Source organism: Polypterus senegalus, chromosome 2, assembly GCF_016835505.1.
Source record: "Polypterus senegalus isolate Bchr_013 chromosome 2, ASM1683550v1, whole genome shotgun sequence".
Lineage (NCBI taxonomy): Eukaryota > Metazoa > Chordata > Cladistia > Polypteriformes > Polypteridae > Polypterus > Polypterus senegalus.
In genome coordinates, this window is record NC_053155.1 from 150,130,390 (window position 1) to 150,143,264 (window position 12,875).

Below are 12,875 nucleotides of genomic sequence, written 5' to 3' on the forward strand. Positions count from 1 at the left end.
AAAAGGGCATTCATGATTGAACAAACCAGGCAACAGCCTGTCAAGCATAGTCAATGTGACATACATATCCTTCAGGTTAGAAACATAGATAGTTACATAGATCAGGAGATGCCAACACTAGGACTAGGGTTGCATCCATGTTGTCTTGTTTTAGCTAATCTGGCATAACAGTGAGTTGGTGATGACAAGGTCATGTTCCCAAACATTTGCTCCTAAGTATGATGCCATTGGAACTGGTGTTTCCCACACCTGCTCTGCTATATTTGAAGTCACATACAACCATTGCATTAACACCCCAGGCAGGAGTATCATCTTGTGTTCTTTGGTAATGGCAGTCAGTGCTACACGGAGATGGCAGTAAAACTGTTTATCAATATCCTCATCAGCCCCTAGGCCTAATGTATATGCAGACAGTCATGAGGTACTTATCAATATAAACGGGAGGGCATGGAGGCTGTGGTGGAAATCTTGTTTTTGATAGCTTGTTTCAATGCTTTTAAACGCATGCTTCAACGTTTTTGATTGGATAACTAATCAGTAGCAGATGCAGCTGCCGAATTGCAATTTTGCTTAATTTTGAGGGCTTAGTAAACTTCTAGTAACTGCTGGAAATATCCACGTCCATGATAAAGGACCTCCAGTTTCACAGTCTTGTATCTATTGTCACTTGCCCATCTCTGCAGGACTTCAGTGGGAGCCTATTTTTAAAATTTGTTAATGAATGAAGGCCAAAGTGCAGGCAAGCTATAGAACCGTGTCAAGTTATTGACATTGATTCTGTAGAATAATGGCCATTAGCCATAGTTCAACATTTAATTAATGCACAGATATTGTTTAGCTCCATTTATGTTGATTGGTTTCTACTTCTACTTTGGATTCTACTTCTACCCTCTTTTCTGTGTATCTAAAGAAATATATGTGTCTTTATTTGCACTAATTCTGTATTTAGTAATATGTAAAATCTATACTTGCATTTTACCTGAAAACTTGTCACAATGCTTTGCGCCAAAACTCAGTAAAGAGCGCTATACAAAAAGAAACTGAATTGAATTATATCAATGTCACACTGCAACCTTCTTCTGCCATCATAGGCAATAATTTGTCTGATCTGTTACTGAGGAGTTAGATGAGGGATAACTGTTTGTCCGGAGCTTATTCCTAAACATTTTCATGATGGGCGACCCTGCCAGAAGCAGAAGACTCCTGGCAATGCTGCTTTAAGTTACGTCAGCTCCCACAAGTCTCACCAGCATGTCAAGGTCATAATCCCAGGGAGCCAGGAATTAAACAATAATACAGTACTATGCAATACATAATGCATCTGGTGTGGACAGAAAGAGAGGCAGAAAATTAAATAAAGGTAAAGATGGATTGTGAAATGTTAATAGTAACTAGAAACCAGAAGAGACTTTTAATAATGCAAAGTCACAGAGGGTATATTAAACAACAAGCAACATGCAAGAAAATACTCCTTAAACAAGAAGAAAGGAAAAATCCTATGAAATATTAGGAACCTTAAATGGTACATTTATAGTAAGTTAGATGAAAGAAATCCAAGGCAGTAGAATCAGGTGAATCTCTACTTGAAAATGTTAAGAAAATTGGAAATTACTTTCTGTTCTTTAAAGAAATTTAAAAGTCAGTAGCAACACAGGTTATATATATATATATATATATATATATATATATATATATATATATATATATATACAGTGCAACCACGGTTCATGAATGTCTCGGTACACGTACAACTCGGTTAACGACCAAAAAGTTTGCCAAACTTTTGCCTCGGTTCACGACCACACACTCGGTATACGAACAAGCCAGTTTCCCTTTCGGTTTGTGCGCGCCGATGATTTCAGCACGTGTTGCATTGTTCTAGGTCAGACGTGCCTGCCTGCCTGCCTGCCTGCCCGCCTGCCTGCAAAAGAAACCCAAGAAATCACAACAGAGAAAACACCCGAAGGAAAACATCCCTCCATCGCGGAGCCAGACTCTCCCTCAAAACTGTAACCTCCTCTCCACCCAGTTCCTCCTCACTTCATGCCAGAACTCAACTAATGCAAGGTTAGTTTTCTTGGTGGTTTATAGTTTTTGTATTACGGATTTTTCAAAAGTTAATTTTTCAGTTCATAGAGTGAATTGTAGCAATGTTACTTTTCTCTTTTTTCAAATGTTCCTTTTTTCCCTGTGCTTATAACTCATTTTAAAAAAAAGTGTTTACTGTACAGTACAGCGATCGGGCTGTAAGGCTATTAGCGTGAACTCCTGTTTTTAAATTAAAGTCCGGATTTGTTCAAATGTTCCTCTCTGTTCTGAGAGAGCGAATGCTGCTTGGGTGCGTGCTGCTGAGAGAGAGAGAGAGAGAGAGAGAGAGAGAGAGAGCCTGCCTGCTCGTGCAGCTGAGCAGGGAGCCTGGGTGTTTTGTGTCAGCGTTATTCAATGTTTTTACATTAGTTTACTATTACACTGTGCATTCTATGGTGTAATTAACCATATTTGTGCTTAATCTTTAAACAAAATATATTTACATACAGTTCGTACAGTCTGGAATGGATTAATTGCATTTACATACAATCCTATGGGGGAAATTGCTTCGGTTCACGACCAGAGTTTTGGAACAAATTATGGTTGTGAACCGAGGTTCCATTGTGTGTGTATATATATATATATATATATATATATATATATATATATATATATATATATATATATATAAACGGATCAAAAAAGATGGCAGATTTGTAGTAAGGGGTAACATTTAACGCCACAAAACTAAAAAATATTCACAATACAGCAATGACAGCCTTGAAAAGGTGACAACTACCTAATGTCAAGTTTCAGAAGCTACAGTTAAAATGTTGGTCTTAAATTTAAATCCTAACTTTAAAAATAAAAATGACTACAGGTTAAAGTCATCCTAAAGATATGAAGCAAGACCCTTTACCCCTGCTTGTGAAAATTCTAATTCATGAGATTCCATTGAATTTAAAATTGTTTTTATAAGGAGATAGAACAGGTAGAGGTGTTAAAAGGGGAACCCTAACGAAGAAGCCAGCATCATCACTGAACAGAAGATTGTTCACAACATTAAGCAAAAAAAGGTTCATTGCTCCAGTGAGATCAAGATGTTTACTCCAACAATATCATACAGTCGGGCATACCAATATGTCCGATTTAAGAAGGAAGGAACACCTTAAAAATAGGACAGGTCACAAAGAACAGATGGATCCGAAATGGACACAATGTGTATGATGAGTGGTGCAATAAAATTTTGAAAAATTAAAAATAGCCTGCCAATTATGGTATCACAGAACCCACAGTAAATTTGAGAAAATAAACAAGAATAGGCAGGCATGGAGTTCACAAAAGTAGTAGCTGTGGACAACTGGCAAGATGGGCTCCATTCGTATATCCATTTTGCAAGCCTAGTTTTTCAGTTACAGGGTCACAGGCAACCAGAGCCAATTTTGGGGGCATCAAACTCAAAGAAGACGGAGCCTCCAATGTGGCCTCTGTCTGGTCCTGCATGTTCTCCCAGTGTCTGCATGGATTTTCACCCTGTTGCTATGGTTTCCTCCCACAATCCAAAGATGTGCACGTTGAGTTAACTGGCGACTATAAATTCACAGAGTATACGTGAGTGTGTGTGTAAATGTTTCCTGTAATGGACTAGTGTCCTAAATAAGATTTGCGTCTACTTTGTATCTACTGGATAAGCACTGCTTCCTGATGACCCTGTAATGGAAGAAATTATGTTTGGAGAAAGGATAGATGGATTTCATTATACCCCAGACATGCACAAAAGAAAAAGAAAATGCATATGAAGCTTTTGTTTATGAAATGATCAAATTTAAGTATGAAACAAGTCTGTGTATAATTTAAGCATCTGATATACTAAACGTGTGTGTATCCTCACATTTAATGTGACACCTGGCGGTGGGATAATAAATCTCGCCAACTGTAAGGCACATGCACATACACATTTTTTCACGGAGTTAATACTATGACCTGATGGTGTGATACTCTGTAAGAATATTCCTTCAAAATGCTACTGACAGTGTGAATAGTTAACCATAAAAGATGACAGAAAGACAGAGCACCAGGGAAAACATCTTTATTAATAATCTAATTCTAAAAGCATATCTGCCTGGCTAGAATAGTAACAATATGGAAGGTAGAGGGGACACAGAGGCTTGACATCTAATAGTTGTAGTTTTTATATATGTTATCAGGATATCTATAAGTAAAACCTTAATTTTGAGGGCAAGATGGCATAATGGTTAGTGCTGCCCCCCACTCAGCGTCAGAGTCCTGGATTCAAATAAAGACCTACAGTATTCTCTGTCTGAGTGGGGCCTGATCCTTCTACCCAGATTGATCTTAAAGTGATGCTGCTTCAGTTTTTTGCCACTCCTAAAGACAAGGGTTAGAGTAATTCACAACAGACTAGCATTCTGTCCGTGGTTGGCTCCTACTTTGGGTCTTATGCTGCTGGAATATGTTTCAGACACCTGCGACCTTGTAATGCAGTAAGCTGTTCTAGCATATACAGTAGACAAATATATGGGTGATATTAAAAAAACCAAGTTACCATTCAAATTAAAGAATCCAAACACAACAACCAAAGCACAGCAATCACAAAATCTTTTTTTTTTTTTAAAGGCTTTTCGTAGCAATTGCCAGTTGCCATCGTAAGGTTTAAGGAAGCATAGACACAAGAGTAAAGAGTATACCAGGTAAGCCGATTTGTGTTTCCTAGGAATTTGTATTTTAATACTTTCTGATTTATTATAGAAAAGGAGAGTGGCGACGTGTTTCATGTTGGTTGGACGTACAAGTAAGAATTTTGCTATACTATGTGCTCATGACAATAGAGCTGTTACTACTTCTTCCTACACAGAAATCTCATTGTTGTTTTATTCATCACATTTGTATTAATTAAATCAACGGTGTGCTTTTCTGGACTGATTGCCCATTTCATCTCATATCTATTAATACTTTAATTCCCTCCCCTGCTCAGCTATACTGTCTACACTCAAATCCAATTGGAAAGCAAAGGTAAAAGTTCTTTGGTAATTCTTCCAGATGTTGACTTTGTTGTTACTGTCAGTTTCCTTCATGGCAGTTGTGGTTTGTCTGTATCTCACAAGTTGACATCTTATTGACAACACACACATATGAACATAAACAAGAGCGTGCAGTTCTGTGCTTTGAACCTGCAAGAGGACAGCCTAGTGTCTGGTTTCAACACTTATTTTCATAGACTAATTACATCACTGAACACTCCATCCATTGATCTACTGAATCTGCTTAATCCAATTTCAGGGCTGTAGGCAACCTGAGCTTAAGATGGCATCAAAGGGCAGGGAAGAACTCTGGATATGATAGTGTGTGCATGCACCCACAATTTCTGGGCCAGTTTAGAGCTATCAATTAAACCAACATTCATGATTTTATTGTATTGGAAAAGATGCGATTTTCTTAAAATATTTTTTTCTATTGTGAAGGTGTTTTTTTTTTTTTAAACCAGAATTTTGGGTAGTTAATACTGTTATCCTAAGAAATGAGATGCAGTGAGACTTTTCCATTAAGAGAAATCTGTATATGTCAATTCAAAATCTGTGGTGGCATTTCCTTTTTCCGCATTACACTCAGGTCCATACCAAAGATTATAGTAATGTGTATGGAAGTGACAACAAGTTTGCTTTGTAAAAACGGCCAGTTACTTTTAATTTAAAATTGTCCATTTGGATGTCAGCATATCCTAACTACAGGGTGCTGGAGCCAATCCCAGCCAACACAGGGCACAAGGCAGGAAACAAACCCCGGGCAGTGTGCCAGGCCACCGCAAGGCACGCACACACACACCCATACACCAAGCACACACTAGGGACAATTTAGAATCACCAATGCATCTAACCTGCATGTCTTTGGACTGTGGGAGGAAACCCGCGCAGACACGGGGAGAGCATGCAAACTCCACGCAGGAAGGACCTGAGAAGCAAACCAAAGTCTCCTATCTGCAAGGCAGCAGCACTACCCACTGCGCCACCGTGCCGCCCCAAACCCATCATATGATAAATATTACTAGTTACCCTGATTACCCTAACACATTTGTATTTGTAATGTGGGAGAAAAAAAAAAACCAACAGAGACATGAGCAGAACATGAAGATGCCACACAGACAATGACTGAGCTGGGATTGGGACCTAAGACTCTGCTGCTGGAAGGCAGTAGTGCTAACTGTACCCTCCATTGGATTGGTACCCTGTCCTCCATGTATGCTCTTGCCATGTTAGGGTCTGGGTGTCGTGATCCAGAACTGATTTAATCAGATTCAATAAAGGGTAGGTGAATAGAAATGTTTTCTGCTAAATGGAAACACAGCACTGCACACCCACATACACACACAAAACAGCATACAAAAATTGTTTGATAGTTTGAAAATATTTCCTGAAATCATATCGCTAAGTAGTGAATTGACAGAAATGTATTCATCCCTTTTCCACATCTAGTTTTTATGGCTATGATTAGAGATGCATGAGCCATTGGAGTAACCAGCTTGAGGCAGGAACCTGTTTTGGATGAGACACTAGTTCAACTAAGGCATGCTTGTGTACTGAAGAAAATGGTACATCTTTGAAGTGTTGCAGAGAAGAGAAGTCCCCTGTTGAAACCCCTGCAAACACATAGAGGACATGCACGCTCCACAAGATCCACGTTGTACTGGTGCACCACTGTGGCATCAGTTATTAGCTTTACAAAAAACATTTTGATATCATGCAGACACAGACGTTCCACAAGCATTTGGTTTTTCCAATGTGTTGCTATTCATTGTATTAAATTTATGGTGCCTGATCCATAAGTGGAACAGAAGAAAGTGCTAAAATGATAATGCTTTGACATGATGAAACAGTTTTTATAAAAAAAAAAAAAAACCTGTCAGCTAACTATCTTCAGAAAGCTCAACACGTTCAAACTGAGTTTCAAATGAGCTTATGGATATTTGCTGTCTGATCAACACTGATCTCACTTGTCAGCAAAAGAAATATGAAGTTCATTTGATCTAAACCTCTTTTTATTCTTTTTTTTTCCTTTTGGCTCACTGCAGTTCATTTTAATATATGCCTTATGTTTAAAAAATGAACGGTTCACTTTATCAGCCTGCTTATAGTCATGTTGTTTTCAGGTTTACAACCAAGTATTCTGAGCAGCGGAAAAATGAAATGATCAATTTATCTATGTGACAACTGCTACAGAAAACACCCTCATACTTACAGTACATGTGGAAAATTAATATGACAACAACACAGGGATCTTGTAATTTGGATATTCAGCTTTTATAGACAGCAAGTGTATGTTCTGAATGTTTCTGATAGATAGATAGATAGACAGATAAGGAGTGACTAATGATAGATTTTTTTAACAGCTGTTCTGCTTTATTATTAATACAAAACGTTCATTCTGCACAAACAGCACAAACTAATTACGTTGTGATACAGTATCAGATAAACTGGCTTTCTGTTAATACTATACACACATTTAATTATGCTTCCAAGACATCTTGCATAATAGCGTTTACTTCCTGTATGCTTTCCCTTTTGGAATTATATGTACCATATTATATTTAATTGTGAATTGTCTGGTAGACAGGGTACAAATTGGGCATACATGAAGACTGTTGTGAGGTAAAAGTTTCAATTGTTTTGTCACTCACTGTGGGTTTTGCTGGATTGACAAAGAGTTCTAGCACCGCTTTCTATATGAAGTATTATTACTACTTGTGGACATCAGATTTTTCTCATTTTTTTATGTAGTCATTTAAAGGTGCATTATAGGAAGCAATGACTAAACTCACCATCATGTGATACTTAGAAGTATACAATATGATTTTGTATGATCAAGTGTCATGTAATGCTGTAAATATTCAATGAAGCATAAGTGAAATACTCAGGACTCAAGCAGTCAAACTTAAACTAAGAAAACTGGTACATCACCTCCAGGTCTCTAAACTTTATATTGATATCTCACTTAAGTTCATGGTGTCTCTTTTTGGATACAATCCATGCTTTATAATATCATATGGTAATTTTAAAGCTCATTGGTAAATACGGAATAGCTGTCCTAGAATGACAACCTTGATGGGTTTCCAGGAACAATGAAAGCCTAATCAGAATTACCAAAAGTAAACCACGGGAAAAAGGCATAATGTGTAACTCTTAAAAAGTAAATGCCTTGAGAAGCAAACCAAATGCACTTAATGTAACTGGAATCAGCAACCACACATTTGTCAATGAAACGCCTTGCAACTGCAACAAGAGGTGATGAAAATTTAACTTTAAAGTGCACTGTAAAGCACTTCTTACTTTTACAGATAGGGGATACAGCAGAAACACTGAATCTCAACCTGCAAAGTAAGTTTTAATTCATTAAAGAAAAAGAATTCATAGTGAATTAATTACTTGTAATTTCACAGGGGTTGGGAAGAAGGGGCCTCATTTTTAAAACTTTGCATGGATTTAAGTGGGAAAATATGCCCATGAAGTAAAAGATGCAAAATGTGTATGCCAAAAAAATCCAGATTTATAAAACTTGCCGTACACACATTTCTATACAATTTATCCTTTACAAATCACGATCACCTTGTACAGTCATATGAAAATGTTTGGGAACCCCTCTTAATTCTTTGGATTTCTGTTTATCATTGACTGCGCTTTCAAAATAGCGATTTCCTTTTAATATATGACATGCCTTATGGAAATAGTAGTATTTCAGCAGTGAAATTAAGTTTATTGGATTAATAGAAAATATGCAATATGCATCATAACAAAATTAGACAGGTGCATAAATTTGGGCACCCCAACAGAGATATTACATCAATACTTAATTGAGCCTCATTTTGCAAATATAACAGCCTCTAGACGCCTCCTATAGCCTTTGATGAGTGTCTGGATTCTGGATGGAGGTATTTTTGACCATTCTTCCATACAAAATCTCTCCAATTCAGTTAAATTTGATGGCTGCCAAGCATGTGCAGCCTGCTTCAAATCATCCCATAGATTTTCAATGATATTCAAGTCAGGGGACTGTGAACATTGTACTTCTCCCTCTGCATGAATGCCTTTGTAGATTTCAAACTGTGTTTTGGGTCATTGTCTTGTTGGAATATCCAAACCCTGCGTAACTTCAACTTTGTGACTGAAGCTTGAACATTATCCTGAAGAATTTGTTGATATTGTGTTGAATTCATCTGACCCTCGACTTTAACAAGGGCCCCAGTCTCTGAACTAGCCACACAGCTCCACAGCATGATGGAACCTCCACCAAATTTGACAGGAGGTAGCAGGTGTTTTTCTTGGAATGCAGTGTTCTTCTTCCGCCATGCAAAGCGATTTTTGTTATGACCAAATAACTCAATTTTTGTCTCATCAGTCCAAAGCACTTTGTTCCAAAATAAATCTGGCTTTTCTAAATGAGCATTTGCATACAACGACGACTCTGTGGCGTGAGTTTCTTTTTCATCACCCTGCCATATAGATGTTCTTTGTGCAAATTGCCCTGAATTGTAGAACGATGTACAGATACACCATCTGCAGCAAGATGTTCTTGCAGGTCTCTGGAGGTGATCTGTGGCGTTGTCTGTAACCATTCTCACAATCCTGCACATATGCCGCTCCTGTATTTTTCTTGGCCTGCCACACCTAGGTTTAACAGCAACTGTGCCTGTAGCCTTCCATTTCCTGATTGCATTCTTTACAGTTGAAACTGACAGTTTAAACCTCTGAGATAGCTTTTTGTAGCCTTCCCCTAAACTATGATACTGAACAATCTTTGTTGTTTTCAGATCTTTTGAGAGTTCCTTTGAGTATCCCATGCTGTCACTCTTCAGAGGAGAGTTGAAGGGAAGCACAACTTGCAATTGACCACCTTAAATACCTTTTCTCATGATTGGACACATCTGTCTGTGAAGTTCACGGCTTAATGAGCTAATCCAGCCAATTTGGTGTTGTAAGTAATCCGTATTGAGCAGTTACATGCATTCAAATCAGCAAAATTACAAGGGGACCCACATTTTTGCACAGCTAGTTTTTCACACTTTGATTTAATTTCATACAACTAAATACTGCTTCACCAAAAATCTTTGTTCGGAAAACACCCCAGTTCTCAGATGTTCCTAGGAAATGAAAGACATACCACTGTTATCTTTGTTGTTGAAAGTAGAGTCATTTATTATGCAGGCTGAGAGGGGTTCCCAAACCTTTTCATATGACTGTATATATGTGTATGTGAGAATGCCTTGAATGCTGCCCTGAAACATTTGTATATGGAGCATGCTAATCAGCCTCTTATGTATGTAATCACAATGAGGCAAAACGTCATTGGCTGGTACTGCAGTCTCTCTCCTATATATTCTATATTCTGAAATTCCACCAGGAGCATTCAAGAGCATTTGACTGTGCTCTGCAGCTGAGCATGCAACGTCATGCGTGGCATGATAACCCCTCTCCTCTATGTTCTGGGGGTCAAGGGAAGGCATAAGACACCAGTGTCTGAGTGGGTAGCTGGCACATGTAATGACATGATTGCTATTATAATGACTAGTACATATGGAAACCTGCAGGTTCAGCCCTTACCAACAAGCCAGATATAATGTACAGCACCATCACGTCTGTGAAAACTGGTTTGCCTGAAAATAAATGAATCACAAGCTGACCCAGGCCTCAGAAGCATGACATCTGTCAGTCTCATCTTGGCATCACAGGTGACTTCTGTCACATCTCGACAAAAGCAACTTCATTCCCGCTAGGTGCCCTTATTGCAATATGAGTGCAGTAAATTGTTCTGATTACATTAGGAGAACTGGGCACTGCTGCAGCTTGCCTTTTTATGTTGGCAAAAGCATATTATGTTTTATGTATGTATACCCACACCACATGAAAACTAGATGTAGTGCCTCGCCAGTTGGTTAATCGCTTCTACCTCAGCATGTATGATGGAGTGAAGCTTGGCTGAGATATTCTTGACCTCAGTTACCTGAGACATTATAATAGGTAGCTGATATAAAGTAACAAAAACTGAAAACGTTCTTCAGTCCAAATACGTAGCATTGGCCCACATAAAAGGTAACTAAAACACAGTCTGTGCATCAAATCGATCAATACCGAGGTTTAATATGTTTGTCAACACAATATAATAATGACTTGGTTCTATGAATTAATCTACACCTGAGTCGTCATTTAGCTGGTTTGGCTGCATTTCCTTACGTGATCAAGGGTGTTGTCATTTTCCAGTTTCTCGAAATGTTGTATGTGCATTAGTTAGAATCGCTGTAAAATTTTCTCATGTTCCCCCCCATCAAGTTTTTTTTTTTTATAAACCCAACGTTTATGTGGGAAGTTGAGTAAGCACATTTCAAGCCTCGTTTTGTACATACACAAGCTTTAAAAATGAGGCCCCTGGAAAGCAATTTCCACTATGGAGAATTTTCAGTGTATACAAAATGAAAGAGAAGGGAGGGTCCACTATAAATATTAACACATTTTATTTGTTTCTAAACAGTTACTAGTTTCTAAATAATGTAGCTTGATTAGATGTATGTTGGCAATGTATCTTTTCCGTTTTATGTCATATTTCATCATGTTCATTTGACATCCTTAAATTTGATACGAGTGTCCAGTTTGTGTGACATTTTGTTGAGCTCAGAATTCTTGCTCCATTTGCAGCACTGGGAAGACGGTTAGCATGCTGGACACTGCAAGCTGGTCGTTTATAGATGGACTGTTCATGGTGGACAGGACTCTGTGAGATAGAGGGGTACAGCTCAAGATTTCATTATAGCAATGCCCTGACAGTGCCTGTCTCATAGGACACAAATGTGCGCACACACGCCCACCGTAGAATGGCAGAAATCAAATTTACAATTTGGAACAAACCTCACCTATAGAAATAGTGCATCTCATTAGGATATACTTAAGACAATAAAGTGGATTAATATCAGAAAATATTTTGTTTTCTACAAAATAAAAAAATAAAAATATCATGCTAATATCTAATTATATATGGTTTGTTTTTGTTTTATTTAGATTTTTTTGCTTGGGTATTAGACAAAAATATGTTTGCTCTTTTTCTGCCTTGCCTTTTGTTGTTCCCTTTTTCTTTAATAAATTTTAAAAAATTCAAGGAACTTTACTTTTGCTTTGTCATGGATTTTATTGGCTTTTCCTTCTTTCGTTTTTGTTACTGTGGACATCTAAACTTTTTTTTTCAACTCTAAAGGCATTAGCCTCATTTTTGGCCGTAGGCAGGCCTGAAGCCTGTCTTTTGAGTTTGAGATTTTGCTGCCTGGGGTGTGGATAGTTCAGTGGACCCAGACCTTAAAGTAGGACTGGATTGGCCTTTGGTGTTGTTTTTTGAGGCCCGCTACCTGTTTTGGGCTTCATTGTGGCCAGATTTCAAAGCACTCATTTGCTGTGTGGTGTGAAGAAGGAGTCGCAAGACATTTCTGGCATTGTGATTGGTTAAAAGTTTTGACTATTCCTGTGCACCTAAAACTCTGATTTTTAACATTATACAAGAAATGATTAAAGGCTGAGATGTTTTTCAAAACGTTTTAGTCCTTTTCATATCACTCTTCAATATTCACCAGTTTCAATAAATGTGATGAAAGGCCAGTCTATTGATGTCTTATTAGTATGGTTTTACAGAGCAGTTTTTAATGGGGATGAGGATATTTGCTGAAAGTGCTGGAATATTTGCTGGAACTAAGTTCCTGCATAACTAAAGCACTGTCTTTATGTAGTATTAAGAGTTACCTGGCTGGCAAGGGGTTGCACATAACTGAAGAGCCATTCAATGAATACAGGATGGAAGAA

General features: G+C 37.9%; 1 protein-coding gene and 1 long non-coding RNA gene across 4 annotated transcripts in view; one reads left to right on the forward strand and one right to left on the reverse strand.

Annotated features, from left to right (window-relative positions):
* LOC120523473 overlaps positions 1-12,875 on the forward strand; it is a 157,793-nt gene that overhangs the window by 96,446 nt on the left and 48,472 nt on the right. For all 3 annotated transcript variants that reach the window (XR_005632636.1, XR_005632635.1, XR_005632634.1), the window contains exon 3: positions 4,666-4,739. This is a non-coding gene — a long non-coding RNA (uncharacterized LOC120523473). The remainder of the gene's footprint in view (positions 1-4,665; positions 4,740-12,875) is intronic.
* clybl (citrate lyase beta like) overlaps positions 1-12,875 on the reverse strand; it is a 333,276-nt gene that overhangs the window by 32,914 nt on the left and 287,487 nt on the right. The window lies entirely within an intron of this gene.